General features: G+C 41.6%; 1 protein-coding gene across 5 annotated transcripts in view; it reads left to right on the forward strand.

Annotated features, from left to right (window-relative positions):
• The first annotated feature begins 6 nt into the window (after positions 1-6).
• Positions 7-16,098, forward strand: part of Marchf8 (membrane associated ring-CH-type finger 8) — a 96,152-nt gene continuing 80,060 nt past the window's right edge. For all 5 annotated transcript variants that reach the window (XM_010622490.1, XM_010622486.1, XM_010622491.1 and 2 more), the window contains exon 1: positions 7-141. The gene's annotated coding sequence lies outside the window, so the exon portion shown is untranslated. The remainder of the gene's footprint in view (positions 142-16,098) is intronic.

Below are 16,098 nucleotides of genomic sequence, written 5' to 3' on the forward strand. Positions count from 1 at the left end.
TTCTGAGGCGCTAGCGCCGCCGGGCAGGGGTGCGGCCCGGCCTAAGCCCTGGTGGCCGCGGGCTGCTTGCTCCCTGCAGTCCCTGATCCTTCTGTTCCTGTCCCAACTCGAGGTCGCCAGGGAGCTGCGGACGCCGGCGCGGTAAGCGAAGTGGAGGTGGGAATATTGTCTCTCAGTGGCTCACTTGGGTTTGTGTTTAAATCTACCTGAAACGGTTCTCCTTCACTTGGGTTAAGTGGTTAAAGGGAAACTTACTAGAAAGACGCATAGTGTCTTACCTTTTTATTTTTGTTTCCTTAATGCAGCGACCCTTCCCATTACAGACCTATATTGGAAAAGCCCTTTTTGCAGAAAAGATGGAAACGAAACCTTGTTCTGCCCCCCTCCCCCGCTTCCGTGGCCGTAGGTTCAGAGGCTGCCTCGTGGAGTCGACTTTCTTGTGTATTAGTTGCGTGTGATGTTAAGATGAATCTCTTTGCAGTTTTCTGTTTTTCTTCAGATTTTGTTTGATTGTATGCCATGCAATTAGGCAATTAATATATACTGGGAAAAGGCCCAACATTTCCCATAAAGGCCTTTCTCTTCCCATCCTTTCTTGTGTTGCAATCCCAGAGGAAGTGAGTTTTTTTTTTAATACAGCAGGACTTCAGCCCATTGCTGTTGCTGCTCAGGCACAGATTGGGAGCAGCAGACGTATTTTTGAGGCTAGACGAATGCTTTAGGATAGACCCTCTGAAAAAAATATGAAAGCTGAAAGAGGATATGAATAAAATCATTAGATTCATGGACTAATGTGAACATGTTCTTTTATTACATTGAGAAACCCTGGAGGAAGAGAAATTCGGAGTTTTGAGAGAACTGGGTTTCAGAGAAATTCTGCCTCTTTCATATAGTGAGTGCACATACAAGCAGAGGTGGTGCTGTGCAGGCAGAAGAAATTACCAAGTTTTAAAAAAATTAATCATCGTTTCCTAATTTGTTCCCTTTGGATGCTAGAGTTGATAAAGAGATTTACTGGAATTTGAAGCTTTGTGTTAAAAGGCAGAAACTCATTTTACAGTGTGTCTGTTTAGGGTTTCTGTGAGCTGAGCAGGATTTGGTGGTTTAATCTGAATGGAACCGCAAGGGGTGACCTAGTGCAATATGTCTTCTCTTTTCCAAGAAAATGCATCTCCTTGCTCTTTGATTTAACCTTAGGCAAGGCACTTCCTTTCTTTGGTTCTCAGTTTCTGATATAAAATGTGGAAGTTGGATTGACTACTGCTCCATCTTTGGCTGTGACTAGGGTTGCCAGATAAAATAGAGGTTGCTCAGTTGACTGAATTTTAGATAACCAATGAGTATGTTTTAAATATAAACATTAAAAACTATTTGTCATTTATCTGAAAACCAAATTTAACTGGGTTTATCTTTTATAATTTTTTTTTTTTTGTTATGTCTGGCATCTCTAGTGTCAACATTTTTGTTTTACTAGCCCCAGGAAGAAATTAACTCAACGCATGGACAGGAATGAATTGATTGAACTGTCAAGAACCCCTATTTGGGGCTGAGGATGTAGTTCAGTTGCTCAGAGCATACTTAGTATGAGGCTCTGTGTTCAACGTCTAGCAATAAAAACTCCCAAAGAAAAAATGAAGACGCCCTATTTATCAGTATTAGTGTCTAGTTCTCGAGGGACAAGACTATCACTGTGGTAGGTGTTAGATTTCCTTTGTCATAAAATGGCTGCTACATAAATGGCAGCCTCCTTCTTCCTATAATGCTCTGTGCCTTAAGATGGTTGCCACATAGAATAACAGCCTCCTTCCCATAACGCCGCATTAAAATATGGCTTCTCCCACCAAAGGACAGTCTTCTTCCCAAAATGCTCTACTTCCCGCCAAGAAAGGTACCCTGATACTTGCTACCTCCTAGCAACTAGTGATGTCACAAGCCCTTCTTATTGATTTCACAGGCTCCTCCAATCCCTCCATACTACCTCACTCAACTCCACCCTATCTCAGGCTAACCCCACCCTGCTCCTATAAAAGAAGCTTCTTGTTCTGCCACGTTGCTTTTCTCTTTATTCAGAAATAGCCCTGCAGATCCTCCACATAATAAAGGCTTATTATGGTCCTGGTCTGGTCCTGGTTTTCAGCTTTTTTTGCCTAACATGTCTGATGTCGAGACCCTGGAGGAAGACAGTGGATTAAACGACAATCCCTCACAAGCCAGGGTCGATTGGCCTTTCAGCCACCTCTGGACCACATCTGCAGAGCCAGGGCCTCCTTGGAGCTTTTTACCTTTGCCATTACTGACGACTCACATCCACACTGACTCACATCCACATGGGTCACTGATTTCAGGGTGAGTAGGTAGGTAGTTTCCCTCTACTCGGGTCCTCGGTCTCGTTCTCTCTCTCTGGGGACTACTTGAAAATCCAAGCACTTGGTCAGAGAGACCCTCTTTGGTCACTGGGACCAGGACTGTGCCCTTGGGGGAGGCACCATCTGCCTGAATCCTCTTGTTCTCCCCTTCTGGGGACTGGCTCAGGGAGTGTCAAGAGATGAAGACTTTCTTCTCTTTTTCCCTCCTCTTAGGGAGCTAACTCCTCCTTACCTACCCTAATATGGGTGCCCAACAATCATGACCCCTCCCTCAATGCCTCTTGGCTGCCTCCTGGCACAACTTTGTCCCCTTGGACTGTTGGGTCCCGACTGTAAGCCAAAACAACTCACTTTTTTTTTTAAAGCCAGGTTTGGCCTCAGTACAAACTAGACCATAAATCTGAATGGCCGGAAAATGACATTTTCACTTCTAATGTACTGCGCAATTTACATAATTTTTGTCAGTGCAATGGCAAATGGTCAGATATCCCCTACCTACAAGCCTTCTACCTATGCTCTTGCCCTTCCCAGTGTCAAACCTGTTTGGCCTCTCAGGTACTTCTAGCCCTAACTCGCATCATCCACTCCTCCTATTCCATCTCCCCCAACATTCTCCTTGCCCGAGTGACCCCCTCCCCCCCACCTCAGCCCAGACTCCAAAGTGTAACTACTTTTGATCTGGAGGAGCACTTTATAAAAGGTTATTCTGCCTGTGAGGGCCCTCTTGGTAAAATGTCATTTTATTCTTGTATATGTTACTGTTTGGATTTAATTGCTTAAAATTATTATAAAATGGGTGTGTGAGTTTCCTGTAGCTTTGGTATTCAAATTTGCTTATTTGTACAAAAAAATTAATTTGCCTTTCAACGGGTTGTTGTCTTCTGTATCTGCAAGCCAACTGGGAGTTAATTTGTTTCTAACATAGTACAAGTTTTTTTTTGTTTGTTTGTTTCACTTACAAAGTAAATGGGTCTTTGTATCTTGAGGTTATACGTTTTTCTATATTTCATTTAAGGCAGAGATAAAACTCCAGAACTACAGGACATAATAGTCTATTCCAATATATAAGATGTCACTGTACACCATAAATAATCTCTGTTCCTGACCCTACATCTACCTGGAGGCAGGAACTTTGTTATCATTCCCTCCTCTGGCTAACTGACAAATGTATCTCTCATTTCCTACTTGAAGTAATATTTAATTAGTATGCTTAAAACATTTCTTGTACATTACTAATTCTTACAATGTAATTTTAGGGTTAACTTGCTCATTCTGTACTTTCTTGATTAAAAAAACAAGCAAACTCAAGGTTACAAATACTCTTTTGTCATCCATCATATTTTAAAGTATAATACTGAGGAAATAAAGAGAACACTTTAAATTTGTAACAACTGAAGCCAAGTTTGTTATGAAAGGTTTATAGTAAATGAGCTAGAAAAATACATATATATTTTAAAAGGCTACAAATAAAGGGGATATATTTTTGATATAAAAAGATTTCATATGTTTGTCTTGTTAGAAGAGTAAGAAAGATACACAAGACCAGAAGGCCTAGGTATGTTGAGAATATATGCAGAAGTGACTTATCAAAGAAATATATATGTTTGCTTGCTGGCTTCAGGTTTGTTATAAAAGGTTTACATTTATAGTCATGAAGAGCTTTCATTCCTTCTTATTCTCATTCTACAAAAGATCTTTGTTAATTGACCTGCAAAAGTTTTGACTAGTTTTAATTAAAAGAGATGTTATAATTCAATTGGCCAAATATATTTGAGTACATATACTAGTTTCATACGTTGTCTTATATGTTTGTCTGTGTCTGTCCAATTGTTTGAAAGTGTCCAGTTATATTTTTTGATCAAAATGGCATCAAAGATACAAATAAATTGTTAATTTCTACAACCTGGTCTTGCAGGTTAAATAAATTGTTCAGATAATTAAATATAAACTTTTAGGTTTGGATAGACTCCTTTTGGTGAATAAAGAAGCAGCTGCTTAGAAAAATATATTTAGGTCTTTGTTCACTAATGAGAGCCCCAATGATTTTCATAGCCTTATGGGAAGATATACCCCCAATAAATACTGCTAAATATGTTATTATAAAATGTTTACGCTGGTTATCATCAAAGGGTTGAGTTCTAAATATATTATTGTGATATGTTTATAATGGTCATCAAAATATATTTTCTGTGGAAAAACAAGGAGTTATTAAAAAAGATCCTTTTAGTACCAGGCTACACTATAAGACATAAGGTTTTATATAATTATAATTATTATTACTACTTTTCTGGAGTACAAAATATATTCATGTTTTCTGACTATATAGGTCTTGCAACATATTGTTTATTGCAATAACCTCTTGATCCTGGTATTCACCCTTCTCTTCTACTTCCTCTACTCATGATTACAGGTCCATTTTTAGGCCCATACATTTTCCTTAGATGGCATCTTATCAAAAGATAACTTAAAAAAGAGTTTCCTGCTTTTTTATGTGTTTTTAGATGGGAATAAATACATTTAACAATGGCTATTTTATACTAATATATATCTAAGTTTGTTGCAAAGATGTCATCATGACTGTCATGCTATTGTGTGGCTCCTGATTCAAAGTTTTTTTGTGGGAATCATGAATATTGGTTGTAAGTATTGTTAACTTTAGTAACTCCATATTTGTTAAGTTTCTCCAGTTTAGCAGGTGGTGTATTTCCTTTGTGGAATTCCAGAGTTGCAGTTTTCTTATCTCTGACCTTCAGGAGTGTGTTTGTCTGGGTTGCTGCTACCCAGAATAGTTGTTTTTGTTGAGCCTATTTCCTCTTTCCTGTGTGAACACTCATTTCTGTAAAGCAGCTGTTAAGGTTACTATGGTAATCCCAGCCCATAATAGTTTGTGGTTTTTTTGCTTTAAAAGGCTGATGCTTGCCGGCAATAAAGAGTCGCCTTGATCAGACTCTTGTCTTGGTGTCCTTCCTTTCTCTCTGCCCCATCTCCACCCCGCTGCTCTTTCAGGTTTGAGGCACTGCTGGACAGTGCTCTGTGTCACCGGCTCGCGACATTTTTTCTGTTAATATTCTACAGGAAATCAACTACTAGAACAACCATGATTGATAAAAATAACAATCCTGTAACTGTATTTTAGATTTCAGGGTGCTTGCTATCCAGATAAAGTTATGATAGTTAAGCTCACTGCTTCTAAGGTACTACTGATATCACCGATCCTCTCTTTTGGGTGTTAAACCACCAAAGTGAAAAGAGCAACACTAAAAGATAACTGGGCTAAGAAGACCACCAATATTTTGGCCCTGGCCCTCCAAGGTCATCAAAGATCCAAGGTATGAAGGAGACTTTTCTATACACTTTACATCTTTTATAAGTCACCCAACCTCCTGATCAGGGAGTTTGCTGGACACCAGAGGACAAATGTACCGTCTGCCAAAAGAGGTTCACCAAGAGAAAAAAAAATCTCCCACACTTTCACTGAAAACAACTTGGTCAAGCAAGGCCATGGCCCATCCTGACAGCTGACACTGACAGGAGCAGAGAGGCTCTACACATGGTTACAGTGTAGTGGCCTGAGGAGACTTAATTAACCTTGATAGATAACAAGAGGTTCATATTCATTAACATAGGTCTCACTTTAACTTGGTCTTAAACACCCAGCAGAAAAGAACCAAAAGAGGTATAAAACAGTACCATAGTAATAAAGCTAGGTATAAAAAGGGGCTTTAGTCACTGACCCCTTCTAGCAGTTTCCATCAATACTGTATGGGAAAGATCATATCTCTATAAGGCGTTCCACGTGTAAACAAAGCCAGGGTACATGGGCCTGCTGGACACTAAAAACATACTGGGAATCATTAAAACTATGACAGGAGGAGATAGAAGAATGGCTCATAGCCAAAACACAGAAAGCACTTGCCCCCATACAAAAACATTGATCTTTCCACACACACACACACACACAAACAAAAGCTGCTGAGACACATAAAAGGATCCTACACCTCGTGAACACCACCCTACTTAGCTTGCCAGGCAACCAAACTGAGTGCTATATGTCCCTATCATCCTGATTCCCGCCATATGCCCCCATACCAGTTCCTCTTAACTGGACTAATCCTGCCCCCCAAAATACCACAATATTAGACCCCTTTTAGACCCAATTAAAATTCTGCACACATGGCAATTGGACCTGTATAAATTCATCCTTTGTAAATCAGTACAGTTCTACCCTTCATGCTAAAGTTATTCGTATTCCTGAGTCAGGGATAATCTGTGTCCCTAAGAGTTTGTTTTATATCTGACTCCCAAGCCTTTCACTGTCTCATCTCAGCTCCATCTTGCCTCTATTTTGTGGGCTTTCTTAGTCTTCCCCTCACAATTTATACAGAAACCCAGTTACTGTAGCAAGTCTTACCCTCACAACAGCCACCTATTCATTATCTCAATAAGTGCCTTCTCCCCGTACTTCCCTTTCTGATAAGGGCCAATATTCTGATGGCAATTGGCATGGGGTTGGCAGGAATCTCAACATGAACACATTTCTATTACTTTCAATGCCAAGAGCTAAATGAAGATAGCTGACTCTCTGGTCACCCTACAGTCCCAAGTCAATTCACTGGCAGGTGTGATACTCCAGAATAGACAGCCCTGTTGGACACAAGGTAAAGAAACTCAGGAAATGCATAGAAAAACAGACGAGACCTAGACCGGCTACACTCTGCCAGGATACTTTGACCAGTGGCTTCAATGACTTTTTCCTTTCCTGGGACCCCTCACTATTCTCTGCATAATCCTACTGTTCAGACCCTGTCTGTTCTGTTGTCTTTCAAAATTTACTACAAGAATGCATGAGAACATTTACCAATCAGCCACAGAGCTCATCGTGGCAGGGTACCAGCCATTGCGGCAGAAGGAAGACCCCACCTACCACTACCCCCAACAGATTCATGTTTGACCCTAATCTTTGTCTCTTTGTCAGCTTGAAGCAGCTCCAGAAGAAGAGACCTTCGCCCAACGACCGTAAAGCAAGCCTGGAATATTAGATTTCCCTTGCCTTAAGATGGCTGCTACATAAAATAGCAGCGTCCTCCTTCCCATAATGCTCTGCGCCTTAAAAATAGCTGCCACATAGAATAGCAGCCTCCTTCCCATAATGCCACATTAAAATATGGCTTCTCCCACCAAAGGACAGTCTTCTTCCCAGCATGCCCCACTTCCCACCAAGAAAGGTACCCTGATACTTGCTACCTCCTAGCAGCTAGTGATGTCACAAGCACCTCCTACTGATGTCACAGGCTCCTCCAGTCCCTCCATACTACCTCACTCAACTCCACCCTATCTCAGGCTAACCCCACCCTGCTCCTATAAAAGAAGCTTCTTGTTCTGCCATGTTGCTTTTCTCTCTTTTCAGAGAGCCCTGCAGATCCTCTGCATAATAAAGGCTTGTTATGGTCCTGGTTTCGGCTCCTTTTACCTAACAGTGTTCCATTTCTTTCATAATGACATAATGTTTGGGTTTGTGTTTATACTCCTGATGGAAAGTAGTTTAAGACATTTGAAAGGAAATAAAGTGTAGTCTTAAAATGGCATATTACTATTTTTTCTTGTAAAAAATTCTCTCTAATCTTACCTGGTCTTCAGTTATGCAACTGATTTAAAGACATTCTCTAAAGTGGTGTGTTGTTTGGGTGATAATCCTTGAGAAAATTCTTACTCTTCTGATCTTGCCCTCTGTGCATATGGAAGATGATCAGGACATGCATTAGAAACACTTTATTTTACCTGTCTTTTGGCAGCCTGACTTGTTTTTTACTGTAGTGAGAGTTTCAACATGGAAATTCTTTTTCAAAGACTGTGATTTCTTAATTCCTTGTGGTTTTTAGTTTTTAGTTTAGTTTTATTTTGTTTCTGAGACGTGGAGTTGATGTGTTGCCCAGGCTGGCCTTAAGCTCCTGGACTGAAGCCATTCTCAGCCTCCGAAGTGCTGAGATTACAGGCATGCAGCACCACACCTGGCTGGAAGGGTAAAAAACAAACAAACTAGGCCAGCTTTAATTTCAAGTGTTTGGAATGCCTGAATTTTCTAATTTGTTTATTCTTTTAGTAGTCAGCAGGAAGCTGGTTACCTGTAGTGAACCAGGTGGATGTGAGCAGTGTACTGACTGTCCTGGTGCATGTGCATGTCTTTGATAGAGTAGATCAGGTGTGATCTGAGGACAGTCATTCTGAGGCGAGCCTTACAGTGGCACTGTTGTGGAAATGGAGGGAGGATGAGTGGCCCTCAGATTGGTAGTTGGATGGCGAAGCTCTTTGAAAGAGGTGATGGAAGGGGGACCAGGGAGGCAGGCAGACAGGAGGAAAGAAGCAGGTGAGAGCAGGAAGCTTTGTCTTCTGAGTTCTGCAAAGCTCTGCTTTGTTGGGCTAAACATCACTGGTGATACTTTTTGTGTGTGTGGTTCACTGTGATGATTGAAACTGCCCTTTCTGTATTGGGATCAAACTGCTTTTCTGTCTTTCTGTATCTGTAAGCCCTTCAGTTGTCTGTGAGACTCAAAATGTTTATGGAATTTGTCATGTGCAAAATACACATATTGAATCCAGAGTATTGCTTTACCTCCTGTGCCTTCTTCTCTTGGAAGTGGCCACAGCATTGTGTCCTGTGCCTGTCATTTCTCTGCTTTTCTTGGTAATATTTCATGAGTATAGCCCTCCAAAACATTGCTTGCTTTTGCATATATTCACTTCCTTTTCTTTATGTTTTGGAGCTAGGAGTAGAATCCAAGGCCTTTCTCAGGCTGAGAATTTACCTCTGAGGGTTGCTTTAACCCCTGCTTTTACATATTTTTGAATACTTTATAGATGGCATCATATTGTGTGGGTTTTTACTGTGATTCTTTTCACTTTCAGTTAGGTTGCTAAATTTCATCCATGTTTTTTTTTCACCCAAGTAGAAGAATTTCCCTGGGGTATACATCTAGAAATGCAGCTGTTGCTTGTAGAGGGTACATACTGGTAATTTTCCTGAGTATTTCTGAGTTGCTTTCTCATGTTTGTTACACTGTTTTGCCCTCCTACCAGCAGCATAAGAGAGTTGCTCTTGCTACGCTATGCACATCCTTCCTTGTGTTGGAGAAAATCATGTATCTAATAAATTAGAGAATGTGGAGAACTCTTACACTTCAACAGTATGAAGCAGTAACTGAAAATTAAAGTGAACAAAGGATTTGAATATGTATTGTTTTAGACAAGATTTGTAAATGACCAATAAAAATGCAAAAAGATACTCTACCTGCTTAGTCACCTGGCTAAGGCAAATCAAAATTAGAATGAAAAATCTTATCACACCCACTAGGATGGCTGCAACTGGAGAGTTGTAACAAGTGCTGGTGAGGTTATGGGAAACTGGAATCTTCCTCCATAGTTGGAGGGTTGCACAGTGGTGTGTTACACAGTGGTGCAGCTGCTTTGAGCCACAGCCTGGTAGTTTCTTAAGTGGCTGATGCTGGGGATGCCACATGACAGAGTGGTGCCACTCCTGGGTGTGTTCCCAAGGAAAGCAAAACATGTCCACACGAAAATATATGAGCTCATAGAGCAGTGTTTAAAATAGCTGAAAAGTAGAAACAACTCACAGGTATCAGCTGATGAGAGGTTGACTAAAATGTAGGCCATCAGTACAGTGGAACAGTATTCAGGCACGAAAAGAGAGGAGTACTGCCTGATGCATTACAGATGAACTTGAAAATGTTCTGCTCAATGATAAAAGGCACAAAAGGCCACACTGATTTTAAAAAGGATTGTACCTGATACATTACTTGAATTACTTTTGTCAATGGACAGGTCTTGACAAGAAAAGTTATTACAGTATGTTGGTGTTTTTGTTTTCCCTGAGTATATAATAGTTTTGTTTTGCAGATGTTTTTGTCTTTTAGGTATTTAGTAGACATTATAGTACTTATAAAAATCACCTTAACCTGACCTTTGGCTACCAGTATAGCTACATGTTTGGCATGCTGAGCATGCCTTCTCCCTCGCATTCTCTTGCCTTTTTATTCATGTGTTCTTTTAACATGATACCTATTTTTTCCAAGAGTCCTGGAGCTGATAAAACTTTGCCTTTCACATGTAGTCTCTTTGTGTAAGTGCTGTCCCTGTAGCTTGCTGCAGGGTTGGATGTGAACAGTATTTGCATGGCCTGGGGTCACAGGCAACAGCCACACAGGACCCTGAGGACTTGATGTGCTTCAGCCCTGTTCTGGGGGCTAGCTGTCATTTGTTGGTGTTTCATTACTGTATATACTGTGTTATATTCTGTGAATATTATGTCCACAATTTTTCTTTGTCCTCTGATTATGAGGATGTCTTTTTTCATATCACGAGCTATGGTCTTCTGGTACACACAGGCAACTGTTTCAACCTGAGTGTGTAGTTAGAGGTCTAGCTGCTAGGCTGTGAGATGATGCATCTTCAACTTTCCATACTATTATCTCTCTCCTTTTTTTTTTTTTTTTGGTAAAGATGGGGACTTACTGTTGTCCAGGCTGGCCCTGAACTCCTGGGCTAAAGCAGTCATTCTGCCTCAGCCTCCCATTTAGCTGCTACTACAGTGTGAGCCAGTATGGCTTGCTCTAGTTATCTACTACTGTGTAACAAATTTCAAGAATTTGCAGGCCTCCAACAGCATAGACTTTTTTACTTTATGCTTCTTAGGTTGGAAGTGTGCAAAGCTTGGCTGGGCTGTCTGCCCAGGTCAGGGCCAAAGTCAGGTTCTTGGCAAGACTGCATTCTTTGCTGGAGCCCTGCAGGTGAACCCCTCCTGGCTCATTTAGGGGTGGTAGAGCCAGTTCCATGCAGTCATGGGACTAGGCTTGTGTTCTTACTGAGTGGCAGGGCATGGTCATCCTTGCCTCCTGGCCCTGTGCTCATGCCTCCTCAAGGCCACCAGCTGGAGATCTTCATAGGTGGGGTCAATCCTCTGCCCCTCAGGGCTTATGTGAACAGAGTAGGCTACCCCAAGTCTGGGCCCCTTCCCCCTTCCTGGCCATAGCCAAGGTAGGTTTGGGTGGATACACAGGGAGGTGCCTTGGCGGGGGTGGAGGTGGGGGTGTGTGTCTTTAGATTTGTCTCCTGCAGTGTGTGTGGAATAACTTGTTTTCCATTGTGGCTGTGCTTATGTGCATTAACCAATAGTATGAAAGTGTTTTTGTTCATGGTATTGCTGACACTTGCTGTTAAGTTTCCCTTCATCACCACCTCTCCTCTACCCTCCTCTTCCTTTTCTTTTCCACTTCCTTCTTTTCCTTTCCTTTCTGCTCTTCCCCTCCTCTCCCCTTCCCCTCCCCTTCCCTTCTCTCCTCTTCCCATCCCCCTTTCTCCTCACCTCCCTTTCCCCTAATCCCCCTCTTCTTGCTCCTCTCCAATAGATCCTAGGGCCTCATGAATGCTAAGCACACACTCTTCCACTGAATTACACCCCCCATTCCTCTTGGTGTTTTTAATCTGTATTTATGGGTCCACGTTTATCCATAAAGTTTATTTTTTTTGCTGTAAAAACATTTCCACAAAATAATTTTATATTGTATGTGTGTGCGTGCACATAAATATCCTATTCTCAATTTGGAGGTTTTCCTTCAGAATTGTGCCTTTGTGGTTTATTTTCAGGTTTTTATAACTACTGTATAGTATTTTAGTTTATGAATACACACACAAATTGGACTCTCAGCTTAAAAATCTAAATCTGAAATGCAGTAAAAGCTGAAGCTTCTGAGTATCATGTGAAACTAAAAATTCTGAATTTTGGAGCATTTCAGATTTAAGATTTTTGGATTAGGGTTGCTCAAATGGTAAAGTTTATGCAAATATGTCAAAATAAATTCAAGTATCTGAAGCACATCTTGTCCTAAGCCTCTAAGGTAGGAATAAATATTATCCTGTATCATAATTTATTCATTCTTTCATTGATGGACATTTAGATTTGTTACTTTGTTCTCCTGATGATTATGTTGGAGAACTTGTGAAGAAAACATCCCTCTAGTGAGATTGCATATACACAGGTAAAATCTAGACATGAGAATGAAGCGTGTCTTCACTTGTTTTGCAAAAAGTAGGCTTTCTCTCTGTTCTCTGCTTTTCTTTGTTACTACTTTATAATGCACTTTGATAAACAGATAGATGTCTTTATCATCTTTAAAAGTAGACAGGGCATTTTTTAATAGCAAAAAGGCTTATAAGGAAAAAGAGGCAAAGAAATTGTATTTGCCTGTTTCCTATGGTAGTTACTGTCATATTTCCTAATATAATGTTTATACCCCCTGAGATTCTGTAGCTTGAGATATTGTGTGTTGCCTTTTGATTTTTTTTTTTTTGGTACTGGGGACTAAACTCAGTTCCTTGTACTTGCAAGGCAGGCTGCGGAATCACTGAGCTAAATCCCTGGCCTTGCCTTTCGATTGTGATACTTAGGAATTTGGCCTTCTTAAACTCCTTAATGATTTTTGTCTATTCTCAAGCTATAGTTATAGCCCTATTTTTAGTGAAATAAATAATATTTTAATGAGTAACTACTAAACTGTTGTTCAAATACAGAGCTCTACATTTCTGTTTCCTATATGTTTTTCAGAAATTAAATGACCTAAGTTTTCACCTGCGTAACTTTTCCATACAAATGCTTGGTATTCACCAGATGTTCTGTCACGTCTGTCTTAGCTTGTATCTCTGTACCTTTCTGGAGATCTTTCCACCTAGGGCCTTCCTTCCTGCTTTAACCTGTACCAGTTTGTGGCCTAACCAGAAGTGCTGGGTAGCTCAAATTCTACTCCAGAGAAGTGGAGAAGAGAGTTTCCGATGGCCTTTTTCTGCCTCTCTCCTATGAATGAGAGGTAAGTCTCTGTTCTCAGCTGCAGTTTCTCCAGAGAATTGAGCCCCCGTTCCCTTGCATAGTTGCATGGAGGGTCAGATTTTTACTTCTCCACATTGTTCCACAGAGAGCCACATTTGTGCCATCCTCATGCCTGGGAGGGGTTTGGGCTTTCAGGCCCTGTTTTAGACCTATCAGAACACTGGGAGTCTTGGAAAGCACCATGCTTTCTAAGACTGCTTAGAAGTCTTAGAAGTCTTGGCTGCACCATGCTGCAAGCAACAATTAAGTATGTATTCCTGCCACACAAACCAGACTTGAGTTCCCCATGACACCTCCATTTGTAGTTATGCCATCTGGACTCCAGGATGGTGGTGGGGACCTGGAGGATCTCCTCACATGTTCCAGGCCTGGAAGGGATTGACCTGGCTCTCGTGGATGCTGTTGACTAGACCTGTCACATGCCACTCCACACACTTGCTAGCACCCAGCAGTGGATGTCATCTCAGTTGGTCTGGGAACAGGAAACTGGGGGGAGTAAATGGCCTGAATGTGGTTAACTTTTTGCACTGGCGCAGCGTGGCTCCCCTGCAGGTGACACCTCAGTGCAGAGTGAAGCTCCTGGGTGGGGTGGAAGTTGGAAGCTCCTCCCTTGTCCTTCTGTCTTATGCTGCAGAAAGTCTGGTTGCTTTTCAGTGAATCTCTGTGGGGTACTTAATGTGGAAGTCAGTGCTTTAGTGACATAACCTGACTTTCAAGGTGAAATAGCCTTTCATTTTATGCTAACAGGCTGCTTACTATAAGCTTTTAAATTTATTTTAATTTGTTAAAGAACACATTTGGTAAGTTGTGTGTCTGTTGTCATATAGTTACTCTGGTTCTGAAGCTTGGATCCGGAGGGTGAGGCAGGGAATCACCAGGCAGACTCCACGGAGGTTTCTAGAACACTTCCATTTTTAATAGGCAGAGCAATCATTTATATAATCAAGGAGCAAGGGAAGGGACACTGTATGCTGGGCATAACATGATTGGTTGATACTTTCATATTTCTATATAAGGTGATCTTTTGGGTGAGCAATGGAGGACGGGATGTCCTTCTGCCAGCTCTAAGCCAGTCTCAATGCACGAGAGTAAGCATGCTCAAACTCCTAAGTACTACTAGCATGCTAGGAGATGTGCGTGCGGTGCACTTGACTCAGCCATGCTTGAATTTCTCTCACAGTAAGTGTCAAGAAGGGTATTTTTTATGATAGATTCCATTCAAATATAAGTGTTTTAAAGAATCCCTGGAAGTCTTCAGTTTGTTGATTAGCTGTGATGATTTTTGGAAAGTTTAACTCACTCAGGCTGACTGAGCTAAATAAGGATATGGCTCTAGAGTGAATCACAGCCTGCCATCCTGCCCTAGGACCTTGGCCCTGAAGATTAAATGAGATATTCTAGGCCAGGCACTTGGTGAAAGTCCTGAGCACAGACTGCATTGACATTATTGGGCTTTGGTTTTCATTGTAATCAAGAGTGATTCTAAACACGTAGTAAGATGAGATTTTAACTTCTCAAAATAAAACATTTTTCTGTTTTCTCATAAAATTATTTAACAAGTCAGCCCTATTACCCGATGTCTCTATGCACAGCTTGGTGCCTTTCCCTTGTCAGCCCTGGGGGCCTAGCTTCTCATTTGTAAAACTAAATCTGCCTTTGTGAGTTGTGTCTCCTTCAGAATCCTAATTGTAGTACAGTCCAGGAGGGGCATGTGTTTGCCACTTGGAGAAGAAAGAGGCTGGATAGGGAGGGCAGGATTCCTAAAGCAGTTGGGCTGCTTTGCATGGCCTTGAGGTTATTCTGAAAGGGGTTGATCACCAGCAGTGGTGGGCACTCCTTCATACTTAGAGAACAGAGGCCAGGGTCAGACAGGCAGATGATGCCTTAGAATAGGCTGACATTGTTTATGTCTTGGCCAGGGTGGTGTTGGGTGATTTCTCTAGCCTTCTCATCCTGGGTAGAAATGATGGCATGATAATGTTGTTGCAGTCAACAAGAGAAACCTATTGTGGTGTGATTCTGTGGTCATGACTTTAATGCTCTCTTATGTACTAAGGACCTGTATACTTAGTTCTGTTTTATCTACACTTTTTTTTTTTCTGGTTGAAATGTGGGCTAAGTACTATTTTTAGTTTTGAAAACAATGTTGTTTCTCAAGGCCTTGTGTAGTTTTGATGATTCACCTGGGAAAGCAGTACTAGTGTTTTCTCTTTGAGTGATCTTTGAATGCTGGCCACTTCTCTGGGTGCTGTGAGTAGGTTGAGTTACACAGCTTGGTTTGTCATGAGCTCCCTGGCTGCATAGCCAGTGTCTCTGGAGGTGTTTACGGGTCTGCATGTGTCTGATAGTGCTATCTTCTTGGAGTTGGTGCTGCAAAGCAGTCTTAGAAAAAATACGATGTTTAGAGGAATACGACCTTGAGGGAAAGGTGTTTTTCTACCCTTCTTAAATTATAAGCTTCAGTTTCCAGCATCTGGTAGAGCTTTGGCCATCAGAGGAGCAATCCCCACCTACTGCAGTTCCTAGTTGAGAAGACTGTGTGGGTACACATCCCCGATTGCCAGAGTCCCCTTCCTGCTGACCCCAGACCAGACTCCCATTTAGCTTGGTGGTGACATCAGTGATGGTAGGGTTTCTGGGCCAACTGTTATTCAGAGTGGCAGTTGCATGATTCTGTGCTGTGGGGAGCCCCCTGTGCACTGTGGGCGTTCACAGTACCCCTGTATTTTTTTTCTGTCACGGTGGCCACCAAAAATGTCTCCAGGATACTGGGAAAAGCCCTTGGGGGAAAAGCCTCCCTCCCATTGGCTTATTGACACCTGCCAGCTGGCCCCTGCT

Source organism: Fukomys damarensis, unplaced genomic scaffold, assembly GCF_012274545.1.
Source record: "Fukomys damarensis isolate Sample0158 unplaced genomic scaffold, DMR_v1.0_HiC HiC_scaffold_1, whole genome shotgun sequence".
NCBI lineage: Eukaryota > Metazoa > Chordata > Mammalia > Rodentia > Bathyergidae > Fukomys > Fukomys damarensis.